This window comes from Aegilops tauschii, chromosome 3, assembly GCF_002575655.3.
Source record: "Aegilops tauschii subsp. strangulata cultivar AL8/78 chromosome 3, Aet v6.0, whole genome shotgun sequence".
Classification (NCBI taxonomy): Eukaryota; Viridiplantae; Streptophyta; class Magnoliopsida; order Poales; family Poaceae; genus Aegilops; species Aegilops tauschii.
In genome coordinates, this window is record NC_053037.3 from 30,840,683 (window position 1) to 30,864,775 (window position 24,093).

Below are 24,093 nucleotides of genomic sequence, written 5' to 3' on the forward strand. Positions count from 1 at the left end.
GTTAATTGTAAGAAGAACGTGTACCTGGGTCATCGTCGATTTCTTCCCCGAAATCATAACGTAAGAAAGAAAGGCAAGCATTTCAACGGCAAGGCAGATCACCAGCCGAAGCCTGCGGAACGTACTGGTGCTGAGATATTTGATATGGTCAAGGATTTGAAAGTCATCTTTGGAAAGGGTCCTGGCGGACAATCAGTTCCGCGGGGAGTTGACGGGCACGCACCCATGTGGAAGAAGAAATCTATATTTTGGGAGCTAGAATATTGGAAAGTCCTAGATGTCCGCTCTGCAATCGACGTGATGCATGTTACGAAGAATATTTGCGTGAACCTGCTAAGCTTCTTGGGCGTGTATGGGAAGACAAATGATACAAAGGAAGCATGGTAGGACCAGCAACTTTTGAAAGACCCAGATGACCGGCATCCGGAATGGTTTCAAGGTCGTGCCAGCTACGCTCTTACCAAAGAAGAGAAGGTCATTTTTTTTGAATGCCTGAGCAGTATGAAGGTCCCGTCTGGCTTCTCGTCGAATATAAAGGGAATAATAAACATGGCGGAGAAAAAGTTCCAAAACCTGAAGTCTCACGACTGCCACGTGATTATGACGCAATTGCTTCCGATTGCTTTGAGGGGGCTCCTACCGGAAAATGTTCGAGTAGCCATTGTGAAGCTATGTGCATTCCTCAATGCAATCTCTCAAAAGGTAATCAATCCAGAAGATCTACCACGGTTACAGAACGATGTGGTCCAATGCCTTGTCAGTTTCGAGTTGGTGTTCCCACCATCCTTCTTCGATATTATGACGCACCTCCTGCTCCACCTAGTCGAAGAGATTTCCATTCTCGGTCCTGTATTTCTACACAATATGTTCCCCTTTGAGAGGTTCATGGGAGTATTAAAGAAATATGTTCGTAACCGTGCTAGGCCAGAAGGAAGCATCGTCAAGGGCTATGGAAATGAGGAGGTAATTGAGTTCTGTATTGACTATGTTCCTGACCTTAACCGATTGGTATTCCTCAATCGCGGCACGAGGGGAGACTAAGTGGAAAAGGCACGATAGGAATGAAATCCACGATATGTATGGACGGTCATTCTATGACTGAAGCACACCACACAGTTCTGCAAAATTCCAGCTTGGTGGCTCCGTACTTCGAGCAACACAAGAATATTTTACGCTCGGACAACCCGGGGAAGCCTGAATCCTGATTAGAAAGGCCCACATGGAGACTTTCGGCAGTTGGTTGCGAACATTTAATGAATGACAATGATGATGTTGGAGATCAGCTGTACATGTTGGCCAAGAAACCATCTTCGACTATAACGATTTTCCAAGGGTACGAGATAAATGGGAATACATTTTACACCATCGCCCAAGATAAAAAGAGCACCAACCAAAACAGTGGTGTCCGCTTTGATGCAGCAACCGAGAATGGGCGAAAGGTCACATATTATGGTTACATAGAGGAGATATGGGAACTTGACTATGGACCCTCCTTTAAGGTCCCTTTGTTCCGGCGCAAATGGTTCAAGCTAACAGGAGGTGGGGTAAAGGTGGACGAGCAATACGGAATGAAAATGGTGGATTTCAACAATCTTGGTTACCTTGACAAACCATTCGTCCTTGCCAAAGATGTCGCTCAGGTTTTTTATTTGAAGGACATGAGTAGCAAACCGAGGAAACGGAAAGATAAGAAAACGATCAGTACATCATGTGATGATCCAAAGCGCCACATTGTTCTTTCAGGGAAAAGAAACATCGTGGGAGTGGAGGACAAGACAGACATGTCAGAAGATTATAATATGTTTGGTGAAATTCCGTCCTTCAAAGTGAACACTGACCCAAGCATTAAGTTAAATGATGAGGATGCTCCATGGATACGGCACAATCGTAAGCAAGCAGGGACACAAGGGAAGAATTGATGTGTAATAATTTATTGTACCAAACTTTGTTGAATGGATCATGTGAATTAACACGTACGATGGCGAATCCGGATGATTTGTATTTGGTCGATGAACTGAATGATGTATCAAACCTTTTGTCAAACCTTCAAGGGATCAATGAACTGAATTTTTTGATATATTATTTGTATTTTTAAGATTTTAAAATGAATTAGTTTTATTTTTCTGATTTTTTTGATATATTATTTGTATTTTTAAGATTTTAAAATGAATTAGTTTTATTTTTCTGATTTTTTGATATATTATTTGTATTTTCAAGATTTTAAAATGAATTAGTTTTATTTTTCTGATTTTTTTGATATATAATTGTATTTTCAAGATTTTAAAATGAATTAGTTTTATTTTTCTGATTTTTTGATATATAATTGTATTTTTAAGATTTTAAAATGAATTAGTTTTATTTTTCTGATTTTTTTGATATATAATTGTATTTTTAAGATTTTAAAATGAATTAGTTTTATTTTTCTGATTTTTTTGATATATAATTGTATTTTTAAGATTTTAAAATGAATTAGTTTTATTTTTCTGATTTTTTTATACATAATTGTATTTTTAAGATTTTAAAATGAATTAGTTTTATTTTTCTGATTTTTTTGATATATTATTTGTATTTTCAAGATTTTAAAATGAATTAGTTTTATTTTTCTGATTTTTTTGATATATAAGTGTATTTTTAAGATTTTAAAATGAATTAGTTTTCTTTTATATGAAAAAGGACCTTTAGTCGTGGTTGGGGAGGCGGACCTACCTTTAGTCGCGGTTGGTGTCCCCAACCGCGACTAAAGGCTCTTTCTGCGCGGGAACGAAAGCGGCGCCAAAACCCTTTAGTCCCGGTTGGGGAGGCGGACCGCGACTAAAGGTACCCTTTAGTCGCGGTTGGTGTCCCCAACCGGGACTAAAGGGTACCTTTAGTAGCGGTCCGCCTCCCCAACCGGGACTAAAGCTCTGTCTATATATAGAGCACTTAGCAGTTTCCGCCACCTCCCATTCTCCTCTCGACGCCGAAGCCCTGCCCCGATGCCGATCGACGCCGACGCCGCCAGGCTGCTGCCCCGACGCCGATCGACGCCGACGCCCTACCCCGACGCCGACGCCCTGCCCCCAGTGAGCTCCGCCGCCCCCCACTTCCCCTGCCCTGCGCGTCGCCGCCCCCGCCCCCAGTGAGCGCCGCCGCTGCCCGGCCCTGCCCTGCCCTGCCCCTGCCCGCCGCCCCTGGCCCTGCCCCTGCCCCTGCCCGCCGCCCGCCGCCCGCTGCCCCTGCCTGCCGTCCTCCGCCTCCCGCCGCCGCCTGCAGTCCAGGAATGGAAGAAGAAGAAAGAAAAAGGAAGAAGAAGAAAGAAAAAGAAAAAGGAAGAAGAAGAAAGAAAAAGGAAGAAGAAGAAGAAACCAAAAAGAAAAAGGAAGAAGAAGAAACAAAAAGGAAGAAGAAGAAAAAAAAGAAAAAGGAAGAAGAAGAAGAAACCAAAAAGAAAAAGGAAGAAGAAGAAACAAAAAGGAAGAAGAAGAAAGAAACCAAATGAAAATGTTAAATGTTAAATGTTAAATGTGTTTCAAAAAAAGGAAGAAGAAAGAAACCAAATGAAAACCAAAAAGAAAAAGGAAGAAGAAGAAAGAAACCAAAAAGAAAAAGGAAGAAGAAGAAAGAAAAAGGAAGAAGAAGAAAGAAACCAAATGAAAATGTTAAATGTTAAATGTGTTTCAAAAAAAGGAAGAAAGAAACCAAATGAAAACCAAAAAGAAAAACAAAGAAAACAAAACAAACAGAAGAAAAGGAAAAACAAAATAAGAAAAGGAAGAAGAAAAGGAAGAAGAAAAGGAAGAAGAAAAGGAAAAAGAAAAGGAAGAAGAAAAGGAAAAAAGAAAAGGAAGAAGAAAAGGAAAAACAAAATAAGAAAAGGAAAAAGAAAAGGAAGAAGAAAAGGAAGAAGAAAAGGAAAAAGAAAAGGAAGAAGAAAAGGAAAAAGAAAAGGAAAAACAAAATACTTGGCACTGCTCAATAATCTTATTTTTTAATTCCTCCTCCTCTATGTCCCCTTAATCTTATTTTTTAATTCCTTTATACTTAAAGAATTTTTACTACATGCAGGAGTGACATATGGCGGACGATAGAGCCGAGCCGCTTAGGGATCCGGAGGCTGAACGTTATTTAATGGGCATCATCAACAACGAGATTCCTTATGTGCCGGGCTCAGAATATGAGCAAGAAGAGGATGTAGTCTCTTCTTTTCTGAACCTTGACGGTGATCAAGAAGGCGATAATCAAGAAGGTGAAGGAATGGACATTGTCGACGGAGGTCAACCGTCAACAAACGACGATCTCGAATTGCAAGTAGCAACCACCTCCGGCGAGGTATATATATACATTGAGCCTCTCGTGATACAAACTTACTGAAATGTGAATACATATGTATTAACGCGCGCGACTCTCTTTCTTTTTTTAGCCCTCGGCCGGATCGAGTACGACAAAGCGTGGCAAATCCAAGGCGATGAAAACAGGAGAAACATATGCCATTGAGTTTGTCAGTGAAACCGGCAAGCCCCTACAGCACACCACAAAGTTTATCAACCAATGCGGAGTCGTTGTTAGAGACAACGTCCCGATCACCGTCCAGGAATGGAAGGAGCCAAAGAAGGCACGTCTTGGTTTCAGTTTTGTCGACAAGAGAACGAAAAAGGATTGCTGGAGAAAGCTTATGGAATATTTCATTCTACCTCTGGAATACAACAAAGTCGATGAATTCGGTAACGAGGTTCCGGGTGGACGTGAGAGGAGGAGGCTAGTTAAAGAGTTCGCTCTTCAGAAGATGGGCGAAGCATTCCGGAACTTCAAGAAAAATTTAACCCGTGACTATGTCAACAAGGGCAAGACTCCGGATTTCAATGGACAACATGAGAAACTGAAAGATGATTGGCCAGAATTTGTGAGGCAAAAGCAATCGGAGCATTTCAAGGAAATATCGAAAAAAAATAAGGATAATGCGAGTAAGAAAAAGTTCCATCATATTATGGGGCTAGAAGGATACCGCCTTTCGGAGCCTAGGTGGCAGAAGATGGAGGAGGACCTGAGGGTGCGAGGAATCCCTCTAGGTACAGAGGGATGGGACCCAAGGGCCAAAAGCTGGTGGTACGGGCATGGGGGATCGCTAGACCCGGAGACAGGGGTGTGTGTTCACCGGAAGAAAAAGTTTGCTCCCACCCAAGCCCTTATTGACGCAATGACCCAAGCTCAAGAGGGCTTGATCAAGTTCAACAGAGAGAAAGACGCACTGACAACAGCCCTCGGGAATGATGAACACGGAGGACGTGTACGAGGCAAAGGCAAAGTTCTGTGGAAAGTAGGGTTTTCCCAGGACAATGACCCGTACTGTTACAGAAGCCGTCAGAGAAAGACGGACCGGGATGCAGATCTTATGGCGAAGTTTGCATCGGAACTCCATGAGTTGAAGCAGACCGTGCATGAACTAGTAAAAGAAAATTCGGCTGCAGGGCCGCATGAAGATCATGAAGCGGATCGCGGAAGCCAGCAGCGGAGAAGCAGCGTGGCTTCCACGGATGCCCCGCCTGGTGCTAGTGCACCGATGATCGAGATTCGTGCACCGGAGCCTCACTACCCCGTGGATGATGTAAAGGAGATGAAAGAATGTGATCTGCATTATCCCGTGGGGAACGTTTCCACGAAGGTAGCTAGCGGCAGTGCTTTACCCTGTACACCTGGAGCACTCCACCACAACAACCCCATTGCATATGGCTATGCTCGTGTCACGGTGGAAGACATAGTCCAAGGGTTTGAGGACCTGGAGATTGACAAAGCTACACCCGAAGGGGAGAGAAGACTTGGAGATGTCAAGCGCCAGATCATTCTATGGAAAAAGAAGTACATAGTGTTTCCAGGCGAGGCGCCAAGGCTAGCAAGTCCACCCCCCTCCGATGGTGGTGGTGGTGGTGGTGGTGGCGGTGGTGGCGGTGGTGGCGGTGGTGGTGGTCGTGGTGGTTCACCTACACCTCCTTCACGCCATTCGACGCCGTCCCCCGATCCACAACCTCCGGCGGGTACGACGCCCCCCAATCCTCCTCCGGGGGTACGACGCCCCCCAATCCACCTCCGGCGAAGAAGCAGAAGCAGGCGGACAGCAAGTAAACCCGCTCCTAGACTATTAACCCGGACCCTTATGTACCTAAGACCACAAGGGTACCGGAGCCATCACTGAAGCCTCTCCTCCCAAGGCCTTGGGAACTTAGTGAAGCTGAAACCAAATTGGCCGCGTCTGCTGATTATGAGAAATGGAAGGCGGATATGAAGGCGATAAAAGAGCCTGAGCCCAAGCAAGTATTCACTGAGAAGCAAAAGAAGTGGGCTAAGGATTTTTTGACGACACCGTCCCAAGCCGAGCTGAATATGCCTGACGACTATGGACATGAACTTCGTAGGCAAGCAAAAATATTGAAGGAGGAGAAAGAAGAAAGTAAAAAAAGCGGGAAACAAGTTGACCAGCTCGGGATGCAGAAGAAACAATCGATCCCCCCGCTCATAGTGAAAGCCGGTCCGGAAGAGGACCCCGAGATCATAGCAGCTGCGACAGCACTTGGATTGACTGTAGCGAGTGCCATGAAACAAGCGTCCGAGATGGGTTTGACTCTTCGTGCCTTCTTAGGCCTTGAGGATGCGCCAGTATGTGAGATAGCATTACAATATGTGCGGAATGGGCCTCTCGTGGAGCCTGCGCGGGAAAAGAGTCTACCACCACAAATGCGAAATCTGCTACGTTGGTACAAGCAATTCATAACATGGGCCGACAAAGAATATGTTTATGCGGATGTTATGGAGGAGCATCATACCAAACGGTACTCTGTACAAGTTCATATGAGTGAATTGTTCCAGCTGTTCAATCTGCGCGACCTCGACAAATCTATGCTGAGTTGCTACGTTCTGTAAGTGATTTATTTCTACCTCATCTCGTTCTTCATTGCCTGCACTATATATATATATATATTGTCCTAACTATATTGTTGCGTACGCTATTTGTAGGGGAACGCAGCAGAAAACAAAAAAATTCCGACCTACGCACCAGCCCAGGACCACTATGGAGACTGCATACATGGTTTGATCTTTTTCGTTACCGACTCGTAGCGCAGCGGGAAGTAGAGTCGATGACGATCGGCGGTGCAGATCCCCGCAGCTAGGATTTACAACCTCCCAACCGCGAGGATGTATACCCTCATCTGCTCCTCAGACAGCCCTCCGGGAGGCGGTCGAACAGCCCCCCGGACGGTGTCGCGGACAGCCCTTCGGGAGGACCTTCGAAACTCGAACGGTCACTCGGACAGCCCTTCGGGAGGACCTTTGAAACTCGGACGGTCACACGGACAGCCCTTCGGGAGGCACTCACGAACTAAGACCAAAACTACGATCTCTCTACAGAGTTGCACACATACGGTGTCATCTATCCGGCAGGGCTTCGCCGTCGAGAACTAGTTCCTGCCGGAACCCAGACAGCCTTACGGCTCTACGAAACTCTTTTCGTGGGAGGGAGAGAAGAAGCCAGATAATGCATGGCATGTGTATGAGAGCAAGGGATGAGTGTGGAGGGCTGCCCCTCCACCTCTATTTATAGGAAATCCCAAGGGGGTAGGGTAGTTTCACAAAAAACCCAAAATGCACATGAATGAAGTCCTTCCACAAGGACCTAGGAGTGAAACCAAGGAACTAGAGGGTCCCCAGGGGGGATACCCCATGTGGCCGGCCACACCCCCATGAGGGGCCCCAAAAATGGCTCCTATCCATCCATGTCATCCCCAAGATCTTTTGGAGCAAAGCCCCAAAAGGTGGCTTTCCATAAAGTAACCATAAAGCTGATTTTCACTATTCACGACGACATTTTTCAGCGTCTGATCGAACTGAAAATATTTATGTGGGCTAAGAACATTTCCAGTACCCACTAAAATGATTTTCAACGCGTTCCGAAACAATTCCGGTTTTAGTGATTTTCATCTGCGAAACGCATCTGAAGTGGCTCCAGCAGCTCCGGAACATTTCCGGTTTTTATCTCAGAAAATTCCAAAAAGCTTCCAGAATGATTCTGGCATCCTCCAAGAATTATCAGGCATGTGCCGAAACCAATTTGACTTAATGGTGTATCCCGAAACAACTTTTCGGTATCATCGAAACTTATCCGATGACCTCTCTCTGCGGTACGATTCCGCTGTCCGAAACTTTTCGGTGTCCGAAACTTTTTCGGTGATTTTCTCTCAGACTCCCTGTCTAGTATTCAGCAGATAGATGACCCTTAAGCGTGTGACCCTATAGGTTCGGTGAAGTATAGACATGACCCGGAACCCCTTCCGATCAATGATCAACATCGGAGCCGTGGACACCCATATTGACCCCTATACCCACACGAATAAATATTCGAGTGAACCTCCAGTTGCCGTGTGCTATTCCTGTTGCTTCGCGATATGTTACAAATACCCGAGGTGAGACGTGTTGGCATTCCCGTGGATCAACAACTTGTCCACTATGCTAGTTACCTCGTTACCGGTATTGTTCTCTTTTCTCGTTATCGTGTTCCGGCATCCCCGTGATCAAATCACAAAGTGTCTGGCCAGACGATGATGGATACCGTAACACCGAGAGGGCCCAGAGATATCTCTCCATCGTCGGAGGAGCAAATCCCAATCTTGAGCTATCAAGTTACTTGACACACTTTTCCATGAACCCGTAAGCCGCCGTAATAGCCACCCATTTACGGATGACGTTTAACAAACCCCAAAGTTCATGAAGCAAGCATGAAGAAACTCGATACTCTCATGGTCTAAGGAATCATGCAAACGTTAACCATCTCTGTGTTATGTACCAATAAACTTGTGACGAATGAATCTCATAGCATAACATCAATCCGGGTCGATTCAACACAAATGTTCTCTTAACATTGTGCCCTCAAGGTTGCTGACATAGACATGCCCATGATCAGGAAAACATAACCATCATGCAACACTTGAGCTAGTCTTAGAGGCCAGACTAGGAATACATTTTACCGTTTATTATTCCACACGTGCATATGAGTCTTCCTCCGAGCCTCGTGGTTATTGCAGACTCGAGAACCATAGCAGTTATAGCATGGAACATAAACATAATTATGAACTCGGAGATAAATAATATCATTTATTATTGCCTCTAGGGCATATCTCCTACAGACTCCCACTTGCACTAGAGTCAATAATCTAGTTAATGCTAATGCACTTTACACCTGTGGCACACCGGTGTAAATATGCTTCGCTTGTGGTATAGCCTGATGTCCAACGGATCTGACGACTTCAGTTCCGTGTGTATCATTGCATGTCCTCGTGTTTTCACGTTTTCAAAAAATTCATATTTTGTGTGGACTTGGCTTTGTATGTATGTGAATCACAGGTCAAACCTGGATTCCTCAGACTGAGTTTTGGAGCAACTACCTGCAGTAGTGTCCCATTGTCAAAAGCCATCTTGGAACTATACTAAGTTCATGAATGAACTATATGATTCAACATCTTCTTTGTCGCTTCTAAAGCGTCAACATACTTAGCCCTTGTTATAGAATTTGCCACAGTAACTAGTTTGAACAAATTCCAACTAACTGTGCCACCACAATGTGTGTTACACAAAACCCTTAACTTAAATCGAAAATCGCACGGTGAAAAGATGAAGACTATCGATGTAACATTTTACAACGAACTCTTCATGATCTCCGCTTGCAAGAAAACATATCATCAGTACTTACTCTAGTACTCAATGACATCTTTCACTGTTGTCCCACGATCAGTACTTTGATCACTTTAGTATCCATACTCGCAACACCATGGGAGTATCGGACATATCTGGTTGTTTTACATACCATGGAATACATGATTAATCCAAACACAAAAGTGTGTGGAATCTGCATCATGTATTTTACTCATCAGTGTTTTGGGACACCGAGTCTTGCAAAAACTCTTTCCATGTGACTTTGGCAAGAATCACTCCTTGGCGTTTTAAATGCTAAAAGGTTTTAGCATCTTGTCAATATGTATTCATTGCTTAGCCCCATTAGGTAAATCTATCTCCATAGATCATCATGCCTAATATTGAGGCTATTTAGCCTAAGCACTTCATCGAAAAACTATTTTCAAATGAAGTCCTAATTTGTGTCAAGAAATTTATTTCCAATTACCAATGTGCCAAGCACATAAGGTTTTTAGAAATATTATTACGCTCCCACTTACTTTCTTGAATTACAAGAATCTTCGTTACCCATTGATGAAGTCAAAACCCCTTTGACCATTTCATCAAAACCCGAAGATTCCAACTCCATTTTGCTCTCTTCTGTCCATTGCTGGAACTCTGAAGTTTGCATACCTACTAGCATCCTCTGGATCGACAAATTACTTTGGACTGTATCATATACAAGTCCTAGCTTTCATTTCCATTAGATGGAAATCCTTTTATCATCCATGTTTCATATCTCATGATTGAAATATGTATTAATTGCTAGTTCAACCCGAACCGACTTTAAGCATCGCTACGATGAAAACAACCTCATCGTAGTCAACTCTTGAACTTGTTATTCCAACAAGTCGAGCTTTATGGATAAAACATTTTATCCGTATCAGTTTTAAGTTCCATAAATATTCTTTAGACTCTAAGTCTTCCGAAAGGTGTATCAAGGTTTTAATCTTGAATCACTTATATGGAAACTAACTCGGGTTGTATTGGCATTTAGCCAATTCCGGAGTCAGGGCCCATCAATGCTTCCTTGTGTATCGTAGGTATAATGTTGTCTAACAACAATATCTCGTTTGCGCACCTGAGAGGTTTGCACGAGCCTTGCCTACGTGGTTCAGCTGCAAGTTCGACCGAAGTTCATACATTTTATTGTAGAGACTTCCGTATCAGTCGCGGTAGGAAACTATGGAATTACTTCCAAGGTCTCTTTCCTTTGATCTGATGACGTAGATACTGTTTATCTCGTCGAGTTGCACTATTCTCCCACTCACCTTTTTGAAAGAACCATTCTCTTTAAAAGCACACCGTTTCGCGGCAAAACTATTTGCCTCGATATAGTGAGGGAGGAATACCCAACATTTTGGTATAACCTACAAAGTAGCACTTGTCTGATTTGGAATAGGTTTGTAACCTTTTACACAAGCCCCATATTCCAAATGTTAAGAAAAGATATAACATGGTTGGGCGTACCATACCATGGCTTCATTTCAACAGACCCGATGTAGCTCTTTTCAGTGTAAAAACCGCAGTCTCTAAAGCATCACTTTAAAAGGGATAATGGCAAATTTATTTATGTCATCTTTCACCTTACCATGTCATAAATGGTTTGATTACATCTCCACAGACTTTCCACTTGCAGTGGTGTTCCGGGAGGTGCAAGTTATGAAACCCCTTTCACAACTCATCAGACATTCGCTAAACATGTAACTCAAATATTCCTTTGTGCAATCAAATTGCAGAAACATAATTTTCTTGTTACAATAACTTCTACTTCATTTTTGAGAACCTTTCGAATGATTTCAAAAGATCCAGACTTACGTCTCATCAAGTAAATACCCATATATCTACTTGAGTCATTTCTGAAGATAAATAAATCCACCACTAACAACACTTATCGGACTACACACATCAAATGTATGATCACTAATAAGTTTGTTGTTCGTTCCTTATGGCCTGTGAACGGTATTTTAGTCACTTCACTTTTTGGAGGAAAGTTGCAAGTGTCAGATGATTCAAAATCAAGAAGACTTCAAAATCCATCATAGTGGAATTTTCCATGCGGTTTATCCAATGTGACCAAATGTAGTGCCACACTTGTGTGGTATTCTTTTAGTCTTGCGACATTTAGCGTCAGTGTTATGGATGTATCATATTACCATCAATATTCATAACATACATGCCATCTTGGATGGAAGCATGGCCCTTCATGTTATTCATAATACTTAACAACAATTGTTGTTTTTATGAACAACTCTTTTGCAACAAACATTGTGCAATGGGCTAGAGTGTATGAAACTCTAAAATGAATTATGAAAGTAAACCCAGAGGTATTGTATTATTATCAATATTCATAACATACATCTCATTCATAATGAAAGTATGGCCCTTGTGTTATTCATAACATCGAACATAAAAAGTTCTCTTATGAACAACCTTCTTGCAAGATACTTTATGCAATGGGATAGAGTTTGTAAAACTCTAAATGAATTATGAAAATAAATACAGACGGCAATACACCGATGGAAGGTATAGTAACATTTACTATGTTCCCTGTGTATACCTTAACTTCATTTCTAGCTAGTCTTTCAGGCCATAGTAGTTCTTACATCGAGTTGCAACAGAATGCAATCGAGCGGGCAATTTTGTGATGAACTCACAATACCCAAGAATTAGTGATTAACATGTTTAACCATAATTCGCAAGAACTATATCTTTGACCAGCCTTCTATACATCAAAAACTTGTATGACATTCATACATGAGCTGGATATTCCAGTCTTCTTTCCTTTTGCCTTTATACTTCTAACAGTTTAACTTTTAGTATTTCTCCTACTCTCAGAAGAAGCACCCAACTTAAGAGTGGCATTAGCCCCGGACTTCCTAGGCGTGTAAGTCATACTAACACCCTTTGGACACTTCCTTTCTCTTTAAGTTGTTGTTTTATTCACCTTTCATTATATGACAGGCGTTCTTCTGGATCCCTTTCCCAACAGTCAAATGCATAGTAAACACTTTTACTAATACTTGCAAACAAACATTGCTTTGTTTGTATCTGAAAATAATTTTCAGTTCCATGAATATCATATAACTATCCCAACTTTCGAAGTTTGGGTTTCATGGAAGCAAACATATTCCACTTGACTGTAACAGAATCCTAGCTTTTGGATCGAAGGACGAGAGTCACATGATCCATAGCATTAGCGGGAGGATACGGAAAGCATGCGATAGGACAATGTCCTTCTCGGCACTTTTGAGGACAATCCTCATATTACGTTACCAATCGTAAAGTTTTAACCAGATATTTAACAGCTATTCAATTTTAATAGGGAAGGTGGAAATGCGAGCCATTATTCTACAACTATTATGCAAGAAACACTTAGACAGTGTTCATAATTAATTGCACTTAGAATTAAACATGTTAATTCAACAGTGCGCTCCCACTCAAATCAATATCTCTCACAATTAATTTTGAGTGATACAAGATCCAGACTTCAATTCATCGCCATAGAATCATCATCTCATAACGGGAATTTAATCGGTAGGCCAACTTGCCGATCACATCTCTATGTGACTCTTGCTCATCTTTCGATGCGTGTGTTCCGAGCTCAGGACGATCCTGCCATGAACGTCAAGACAACCAAGTGATCTTGCTGCGAGGTCTGACCTCACCCGCCTCACACTTCTCTAATCGTTCGTACCCATGCATCCATGGCGCACCCCGAAAAGATAGGTGCCGTGACGGTGCTACACTTGGGAGAACACTAACTACTTGATATTTTAAGTGAGAGATCACCCTAATAAAAGCGACTACCGCGCAATCAAGAAGGGTGCATCATAAGGGATAAACATCTCAGGCAATTCATAATAGCATGATATGGTATAGCCCTTTCTGACGGAGAAGTATTTCATTTCTTCGTCTTTGGCATTCGCGTCGGTGTTCACCTTCGCGAAGATTGCCACCACCTTGTCGATGCACCAGATAATATTGCTATCTCTATAGCTAACAAAATAATGCATTACAACAAGGTTGACACGCAGGTCATTAAAGTGCAATCATATGGCTCCAGCCATCATGCCGAATCATGACACGCAGGTCATGTTAATCAAATTACATCATATAGTCATCTCATACATAATCGAATTAGTATGAGCACTGCTATACCACATCACATGCACATCCTGCAAAACCAAGTTAGACGCCTCTAATAGGTTTATGCAAAATTTTATTTTACGTGGCTTCTAAGGTTTTGACTTAAACCGCAGCTACCAACGTTTTATCATCAAGTATGATTATTCAAGTTGCTACATTAACATCTCGGGGTGTATGAAACACGGGATAATTAAATCTCGAGCCCCATACTAAACTTCGTCATACGCATGACCCCCGTGCAGATCATATCTGCAATGCCCTTTCATCTGCGAATTTCATCTTTCTTTTGACTACGGCAGAACCCAAAGAACTGATAGCACTTCCATGATCAATCAGGATCACGGATTGCCAGAACTTTGTCAAATTCCACCATGCTGTCTCGAGATTGAGCAAACGCAAATTCTAGGGAAGCAACAAGAACCTCGGGTAACAGATTTCATCTGTCACCCGCATAAATAATTTTCAGCAATAGATCTCATCTACTACCTAATTATATTATGCAATACCCATACATCTCCATGTATTCTAGATCGAAACCTGCATCTACGCATAGCACGGCTCTTGATGCCACTGTAGGGGAACGCAGCAGAAAACAAAAAATTTCCGACCTACGCACCAGCCCAGGACCACTATGGAGACTGCATACATGGTTTGATCTTTTTCGTTACCGACTCGTAGCGCAGCGGGAAGTAGAGTCGATGACGATCGGCGGTGCAGATCCCCGCAGCTAGGATTTACAACCTCCCAACCGCGAGGATGTATACCCTCATCTGCTCCTCAGACAGCCCTTCGGGAGGCGGTCGAACAGCCCCCCGGACGGTGTCGCGGACAGCCCTTCGGGAGGACCTTCGAAACTCGAACGGTCACTCGGACAGCCCTTCGAGAGGACCTTCGAAACTCGGACGGTCACACGGACAGCCCTTCGGGAGGCACTCACGAACTAAGACCGAAACTACGATCTCTCTACAGAGTTGCACACATACGGTGTCATCTATCCGGCAGGGCTTCGCCGTCGAGAACTAGTTCCTGCCGGAACCCAGACAGCCTTACGGCTCTACGAAACTCTTTTCGTGGGAGGGAGAGAAGAAGCCAGATAATGCATGGCATGTGTATGAGAGCAAGGGATGAGTGTGGAGGGCTGCCCCTCCACCTCTATTTATAGGAAATCCCAAGGGGGTAGGGTAGTTTCACAAAAAACCCAAAATGCACATGAATGAAGTCCTTCCACAAGGACCTAGGAGTGAAACCAAGGAACTAGAGGGTCCCCAGGGGGGATACCCCATGTGGCCGGCCACACCCCCATGAGGGGCCCCAAAAATGGCTCCTATCCATCCATGTCATCCCCAAGATCTTTTGGAGCAAAGCCCCAAAAGGTGGCTTTCCATAAAGTAACCATAAAGCTGATTTTCACTATTCACGACGACATTTTTCAGCGTCTGATCGAACTGAAAATATTTATGTGGGCTAAGAACATTTCCAGTACCCACTAAAATGATTTTCAACGCGTTCCGAAACAATTCCGGTTTTAGTGATTTTCATCTGCGAAACGCATCTGAAGTGGCTCCAGCAGCTCCGGAACATTTCCGGTTTTTATCTCAGAAAATTCCAAAAAGCTTCTTAGAAAGCATCAACTCAAAAGTCATATTCTATTTCCTTACCATTTTGGGTGAGTGTTTCTCTCTTGTGCCCATTCTCTTTTGTTTACTCCATGCATGGTATGTCTAATCGATGAGTTATGCATGACTGTGCATGTAACGTGTCCGCAGGTTCCACTGGATTCTACTAAATATTGAACTTCACACCTCCAGAGTTCTAATCATGGATTCGGATCCAAAGCGTTGGGCCGACATGAGAAAAATGCTGCAAAAGTAATTATTTTCAATCATTTGAGCTCTATATCGATCGGTCTCTTTCATTCATTTCCTAATATCAAGTAACTAATAACTCCCTTGTTCATTTAATTTTCTTTGCCCTGTAGGGTTTGGAGACGGTTCTCAGAAGAAATTGTCGGTGAATTCAAACATGAGCTAGATTTTAGAAGGTTAGTTAATGTGGATAAGCAGCCACCGGGGACCAATCTATGTGGATACTGTGTTTGTGAGAACATCCGGAGACACACCTCTGAGCGGAAGGCATCGGATAGCGTGTGGAAGGCGACGGATAACTTGCGGAGGAGGCTTAGTCCAGAAGCTCGCTTCCGACCAATTCAAGATGAATTAGCAGGATTTTTCATGAGGGAAGTCATCAATCCTAAAGGAGAACACCATACCGAGGACGAAGAAATTTATATGCATACCCGAGATTGAAACTTGTTCGAAGTTGTATATGGTCATCCATCCTAATTGTGTATGGAAACTTGTTCGAAGTTGTATATGGTCACCCGAGATTGAATATATATTATATATTCCTCTTGAATTCTTCTTGTTTGAAATTTCATATGCATGTATATAGTAGCGTAGAATATGTGTACTGAAACTTCATCAAAATTAAAATAAAACACAAAATAAAATATAAAAGAAATAAAACACTACAAATTAAAAAGAAACCAGGTTTAGGGGGGCTAAAACCCTAAACCTGCGGAGGAGGCCTTTAGTCCCGGTTAGCCACGAGAACCGGGACTAAAGGTCCTCCGCCCCGACGGACCCCTGGCGCCCACGTGGACGGGCCTTTAGTCCCGGTTAGCTACGAGAACCGGGACTAAAGCCTTTAGTTGCGGTTCGTAAGAGGCGCGAAAAAGGGAGGTCTTTAGTCGCGCATATTTAGTCCCGGTTGCACAGCCGGGACTAAAGGCCTTTGCGAACCGGGACTAAAGGCCTTTTTTCTACCAGTGTATAAACATAATGCATGTCAAATTTCAGATGTGTAGAAAAATTTAATTCCGCTTTAATTGCAATATATTTAGATTAAAAAATGTAATTGAACGACCTATACTAACTCATCTGATGCACAAAATAAAAGAATGTCGTTCAAGAATATAGAACAGTTTTGCACTGCATTACAAACGATAGATAACACCTGGAAGCGTTTCTATACATGTGCTATCTACTCCCTCCATTCCTAAATATAAGTCTTTTTCAAGATTCCAGTGCGGACTACATACGAAGAAATAGTTTAACATGTTTATATATTTGGAGTATTAAATACTTCAAACAAAAGGCAAACAAGCCATTACGTTTGCCCACATAGAATTAAATATCTGAACCATAAATTTCACATATTAACAGATGAGATTTTAAAAAATGTAGCATTACTTATAAATATTACCATGTACAAATAGTTTAACATGTCACATATCATTCTCAAAAAAAAGTATAGATAGATCAATGCCTTTCTATGGTAGCCATCTTATGGTAGACTAAAAAAAGAATCCAAATAAAAAAAAGACCCTAAGAAAGAGTCTAATCAAAATACATGTGATTATGTTCAATACCAAATGGAGAAGTCGGACTCCTGCTTCTTTCTTATAACTTACTCAGCTCTTTAAAAAAAAACTTTTTGTACTTGGATTGGAAAATAGATTTGTAGTATACATACCAGAAAAAACGGGGCAAAGATCAATTGGTCTAGATTATAATGGTTGAGATCTAAAGTCTAATAATACTCCCTCCGCCCGAAAATACTTGTCATCAAAATGGACAAAAAAGAATGTATCTAAAACTAAAATACGTCTAGATATGTCTTCTTTTGTCCATTTTGATGACAAGTATTTCTGAACGGAAGGAGTAGTTATGTATCATGTAATTTTTTGGAAGGTAAAAAAAAAATAGTTTTAGTTCTTCGCCTTCTGGGCAAAGGCCGTGACGCAAGACCCTTAGGTTCTTGTCGCTAGTCCTGGCCTTCTCCTTCCTGAGCCAAGCAAAGGAAGCAAGCAAACGAACCGGGCGATGCAGTGTTGAGCTACACAGGAAGAGCAAGTCAGGGGAGGAAATCCAAACCAGATCAAAGCACAAAATCAGTAAATAAGCCATCCATCTCACTGGTCCTGTCTACAAAAGCAATTTTCCTCATGTCCCAGGTTGGCAACCAATTTGTTCCACATACCAACACGAACCTCGAGCCAGAGCCTAAGATACCAATGTAAGATCTCTGAAATAATTATAGGAAATGGACATTGTAGGTTTTAAATAATGCTAAATTGCACGGTAAAACTCAGGAGCGTGTATTATTTCTTCTTGATATTCCTCAAAATTAAATTCATCTGTTGTACTTCAAAATAGGTGTGTCTCTGAACTAAGAGATACAAAATAAGGCATCAATTTGAGAAATCCAAACGATGAGGATGAGCCATCTAGCATAACGCGTACGCGCACACACACATAGAGAGAAGAAAAGCAAAGCATGAAGGAAGAGAAGTGAATATAAATCACACATCCATAAGGTTGACTACATGGGAAAGTTGTACTTGAAATACATCCATAAGGAAGTTGACTAAAAGGTGAACAATCTACTAAAAAATATGCATATATATTTTTATGATAAAGGGTGTTTTATTGACTCATAATATAGCATCGAGGGATACAATTACAATGAGCCACACCCGGCCTCTGCATAACTTGGATGCACACAGCCAACACACACCAAAGGATCACGTTGGCAAAAAGCTAAGTCATACAAGACCGAATTTATGCCTAAGTGAAAAGTAAAAGAAAGAAAAAAGAAGTCATGAAGCGATACAAACAGCGATTGACGATGTACAACGATAACCATCGGCACCAACTATGTCATGAGAACACAAGGACCACGAAAACGGTTCTTCAAAAGCGACGCCTCCAAGTCAGATAGTAGGTTTTCACCCTGAAGATCAAGTCCGACCAAATTCCGAGCAATGCCTTCGTCAAGGTAACGACGCCAAAAATGCCGTCATTGCCAGGCATAACCGATAAGAGGCTAGACCTATGGTTTTCACCTGGAGCTCAAGACCAGGTACTCGAGATGCACCACCCAATCGAATCTGTCCTGTGTTATCTCATCCACTTGCCACTGAGCCCAGTTGTTGCAAACACGCACTGACCTGACGGCAGGTGAGCATGCCCACATGAGCAAGCAACTAAACCGCTACAAGAGCTGCTCACCACGACACGATAGACATTGACGGAAGAGGAAGGTGACTGGCACCGCTTAAATCCCAATGGGATGCTCGAGAGGCCAAGTACTATCTTCCGAGGAGCAACTGATGGCTAATCTGAATTAGACAACACCACCATGGGTCGCCACAAGCTCCATCGTCCTTGCCCATGAAGGCCCAGATCCACGGCACGACGCCTCCTTGCCGGCGGCGCGGGTGACGGCTGCGGCAACCGCTACTTGTTCATCGACACATCCCATCCAGCCCCTATGCGGGAGAGGGGGACCACCAGCCGCGTCGGTCCATGACGAGCTGGCTCTCCATGACGGGATGCAGGGAGGCGGTGGCTCCCTTTCCTCTGCCGCACGCAACGAGGCAGCGATTACTGCAGATCCATGTCGCCATTGCAACCAGCACCTCCATTGCGTCAAGTTACTGGTCGCACAAGGTCTCATGCTGTCCGAAACGCATCAGGGACAGAGCCCCCCCCCCCCCCCCCGGCCGCCGCAGGTTGCAAGGGCCAGCCCGCCGGAGCTGGCCGGCGGGGGCGGCGAGGGACGGGCGCACAGAGGATGCCCCGAGAAAAGTGGATCGACTCGCTTCCCGTGTCGCCCACGCGGACGACGCGGGGGCAGTTTCTCTTTATGCACAAATCGATTTCTCATCGTAACAACATGAAGGAGAAACTCAACCAAGCAAAACAGAAAAGAGAAACAAGATATAAAAACATGACTAAACCATACGTCACTTCAATGCAAATTAGGGATGATCGTGAGCATCCCACATTCAACCAAATGACTACATAAACACATAGTGGATGTAGCATTTGTCTTACCAAGATAAATGAAAACAGAGACCTGATCTTTGTTGCTCAAATCGGTAGCTTTTTTATACTGGAAAAAGCCTTTCCATTAACCAACAACCATAGCTAAATCATTGTTCATGCACCTTGCCAAGTAGAACAAACATTTGCTTGCCAAACAAAGCTCAGGGTTTGCATATTAAGCTGCAGTGCATTGGGCAACAGACAAGCAATTGGGTATTATTAATTGATGAGACTGTAGTATGTACCTCAGGTGTAGCATGGGCAGAAGAAGTTCCGACAGACGGTGGAGCACGGACAGATAGATTTCCAGCAAAGTCGATGGTGTATAAGCACGCGATGTTGGTAACTTGCGGCACGATTATATTGGGCAAGCAACTTGCGATGTGATCTATTTGCTTCCGGTCGAGGGGTTCCATAGAACCAAGAAACACGCCGGACTTCTCTTTTGGTGTCATATAAATCCCCATACATACTGAAGAAGGAAGTTTCCTAAAGAGAAGTAAGTTTATTTCAGAAAGAATGTGTAGCAAAAGCTGTTCGCTCTTTATAAGCAAGTGGCCAAGTGCAATGTGTGCCTCGGTTCTTCAATACTTGTATGCCACACATGAATATATTGGATGTTTGACTGAAAGTTAAGACTTGCAGGTCAATACATATCATTAAAATCTCTAAGATTTATGTTATAACCTACTGGTAGATTTTGAGATTAAAGGTGAGATTAAGAGCATATGCCCTTCTGTTTCAATACCACTAAATTGTGTCTCAGTCTTTTGTGGGTAGCATCGAGAGTAAAAGACCAACGAGTGCAAGAATTGGAACATAGAAGAATCTTACCTGGGCATGATGCCATCAGGTTCTATGCCAAGATCGAGGTAGTAGAGCTCCCTCAATCTCTCTTGCCAAGCCCTCCCTTTGACCATCAATAGAACAGTCGCTCTCGCTTGCCCTGCTTTTGAAATCTCCTTCTGCACCGCTGCAGATCAGTTGGCAGCATAGGCCGAGCTCTCCCATCTATCATCACGTTGAGCGCATCTATGCTTACTTCCCTTGTATCATCACAACGGATGCTATAAATTTGCTTGTGTCCTTGTCATAAATCTGAGTTCTGCACAATATGAAAAAGAAAGAAAGTCTGTTAATACAACATAATGATAGTTCCAAGGAAACATGTACTACGCCGAAACTGGCCATGATAGTACGGATGTCATGTGGATGGACGTAATTGTGCAGGAATAACCGGGAAGAGTACTCGGATATTGACAACCCACCGGAGAGATCGGTGCACCCTACTTTAAACGTAGTTTCCTGGTGTCGCCACGGTGGTTGATGTTGCAGCAGTACCTGAGTCTTACCTCGAACTCCAAAGAACATGGCGCCGCCGACAACGCCCGAGGATGCAGGGAGAGCACGGAGACCGCTCGGCCAAACGGGTTCAACGCCACGTTCAGCAGGAACAGGTACTGCCGGCATTGGGCACGGGCCGAGAAGGCGTTGAAGCCGTCACAGAGCTGGACCTCGATGCACACCCAGGCCCAAGCTCAGTCATGCACGGCCACCCGTGCGTGTCGGCAAAGTGGTCCAGGAGTGCCACCGTGGAGCTAGCGAAACCGCAGTCTGCCTGCGGGCAATAGCACGGCGTCGTGAGGGCACGCCTTGAGGTGATCGGGGTGGTCATAGTAGGCCGGCGTGGCAGTGCAGCCGTGGGCGGCGTTGGCGCACGGCACCCGGATGGACTCTGTTAGCCTCTCCAGTGCGATGTTCCAGCGATAGCCGCCGGTCAACCGGATGTGACACACACGGCACCTCCTTGCCGCCACCATCTTGTCGCGGCACCGCGAGGATATGGTATGACCGACGCCACACTGCACCCGAGCAGAAATGATGTTCCAGTGTTATTGGTACACAAACTTGTAACGGATCGGCCTAGGATGGACGACGAGCGTACGCACCTAGAAGACTGGTGGCTTGAGAGGGAGGTAGCAGATGCCGCAGTTGAGGGTATCGTCGCCATCCACTATCACGTTTGCGAGCACCATGCGCTTCGCCGCCGGCTCCATCGTACCTGGAACCCGAGATTGCCGTCGTTGTTCTTGTTCTTCTTCTATTTTTTTTTCCTATGGAAATACTAACATCGTCTCCTCCCTCGTCGGAGGTCTCGGGCCAACACCTTGAATCCGTGGGCGCTCCTCGTGATGCCACAAACCCTCGCCGCCGACTGCCTCACACGGATGGCCGTCCCATCCCGCATCCTGACCTTGTACCGCACTGCCGACACCAGCACCACCGATCACCGTTCCCGGCCCCATCGCTGCCATCACAAATTAAATAGGTACATAAATGCTTTCATCGTGAGGTTTATTTTTCATGATAGGTATATGCACGTGTGTTGCACCGGAAGTTGATTTTTTTAAGCAACAGGGGAACATATGGGCACACATCATGATGCAAATCAAATAACAAAAAGGAGATTATGTTTTGGTTATGAAGCATAGAGCTTCTGACAACTTTGTCCTGAGATATACTAAAGCCAAAGAATATCATAGAGGGAAATCAAATTATCTGAACGACATGATGTTATTTCACAAAATAAGTTAAATTTACATTTAAATTTTAAAATTACCAATTGGTCATCTTTACATGTAAATAAAAAGGTGGGAGTCAATATTACAATACGCTTACCAAAAATGTTCCTCTACAAAAAATTATCATGAAGAATCACCTGCCAAGAATAAAAACTGAGAGCAAGTCTGCAAAATAACAAATTGTTAACAATACATTCAGTAATATAAATCTCACTGTTCTTGCACACCCTTCAGAGCATACCAATTTTTCCCTTCAGACTATACTCTCGTCTATGAACAGAAAAAGAAAACCATAGAAACTAAGTTCAAGTCTGCAGAATAACACAAAGAATCACTAACAGTTCAGTACCATGTGAATGGAGACATACCATACCATCCTTTTTACCTTCTGACTGCACTTCTATTTGTGAGAATTCCAGTAAGTAGATGGCAATTTAGCAAAATACAACCATTGGAATATGGGAAGCCGTATAAACTGAATTATGTAGATAATATCACATGTGCATTATTGGCCTCTAAGATGGAACAAAACTGAATACTACCCAAAACAACACACAAATCTGACTAACAATTTTAAAATTTCATATCTCTCCTATACTACCTAATAAATTCAAGTTGTATACACCTTTTTCAATTGCACAAAAATTTAATTCAGTTTCTAAAGTCTGCAATACCCCCATAATTCTAAACAGTCTGCAATACCCCCATTACTAACTCTAGTTCAGCAAATCCCTGAGGAAGAGTCATTGGTGAGGATGGGCTAACTCCGCTATATACCATAACTATTCTCAACTACCATATCCAGAAAAAGTATTGTCAATTTGAGAGGATACCGAAATTGAGTTACAAATAGAAATAACAAAAGTAAAATGTCAAGCATAAGTAGTCTATTCAGAGGAATCATTCCCAAAAGAAATTCTGAGCTGAACACCAGAGCACAGCGAGTTGTGACAACTCACATCCCAAATGATAGCAGATTTATTTAAACTGCCAGTAGCATCACAGTACAGACGTTAAAACCAGTAGCATTATAGGAACACTGTACAGTCAGTTCCTGCATGCATACCTGCCGGTAACCTTGGTACCATCACCGCTCACACTCCTCTGTGTGTCCTTCATCGTCATCTTTCCTTCGTCAAACAAATCCAGCAAACGCACACAATCGAATCACCTAATGCTTCGGCAACTCCAACAGCACGTTGTTGCTCCAAGCAATCAGTGAACACCACGGAGAGGGGCGTACTTGGATCCTAAACTCCAAGCAAACAATTAATTAAGATCCCTTGCGCGCGCGCACACACACACACACCGAGAGAGAGAGAGAGAGAGAGAGAGAGAGAGAGATCAGGGTATCCCAGGGTGAGGGATGAGAGGAGCTGACCTACGGAGCGCGGCGCCAGCAGGTTTGGGGATCGCGAGCAGGCGGCCTCCATCCGCGGCAGCAGGGGATCGGCGTTGTTTTCCGGAGGGGATCGGCGGCGGCGGCGATCCAGAACTGACGACGAGGGTGAGATCCGGCGGGGTCTTCTCGAGTCGTCCGCCAGCGGCGAGATCCGACGGGGCCGATGGGATCGAGAGACGCGGCGGCGGCGACTCCCCTCGGAAGGCGGCGGCCACGAACGATGGGATCGAGAGGAGTGGGCAAGGAAGGTTGGGCTGGATGGAGTATTTTTTTTCTGGGTGCGGGGTTTTTTGCGTGGCTGCGTGGGATGGGGTGGGGTGCGGAAAAACCAACAAAAATAAACCGTGAAGACTATTCACCAACTGCTCCATTAGGA

The 24,093-nt window shown here is 43.7% G+C and overlaps 1 long non-coding RNA gene and 1 pseudogene across 4 annotated transcripts; one reads left to right on the forward strand and one right to left on the reverse strand.

Moving 5' to 3' along the window:
• LOC141042663 (rust resistance kinase Lr10-like) overlaps positions 1-24,093 on the forward strand; it is a 97,316-nt pseudogene that overhangs the window by 71,826 nt on the left and 1,397 nt on the right.
• On the reverse strand, positions 17,073-24,016 carry LOC109783942 (uncharacterized). Of its 4 annotated transcripts, XR_012204116.1 has the most exons (7): positions 23,697-24,012; positions 22,413-23,565; positions 21,683-22,041; positions 21,002-21,595; positions 20,568-20,838; positions 19,979-20,222; positions 17,073-17,739 (listed from the first exon to the last, which is right to left on the reverse strand). It is a non-coding gene; the product is annotated as an uncharacterized lncRNA (long non-coding RNA). The 4 variants fall into 4 exon arrangements; XR_012204115.1 differs by having other exon boundaries at positions 21,086-21,595; positions 21,683-23,565; positions 23,697-24,016; XR_012204114.1 differs by having other exon boundaries at positions 21,683-23,565; positions 23,697-23,988.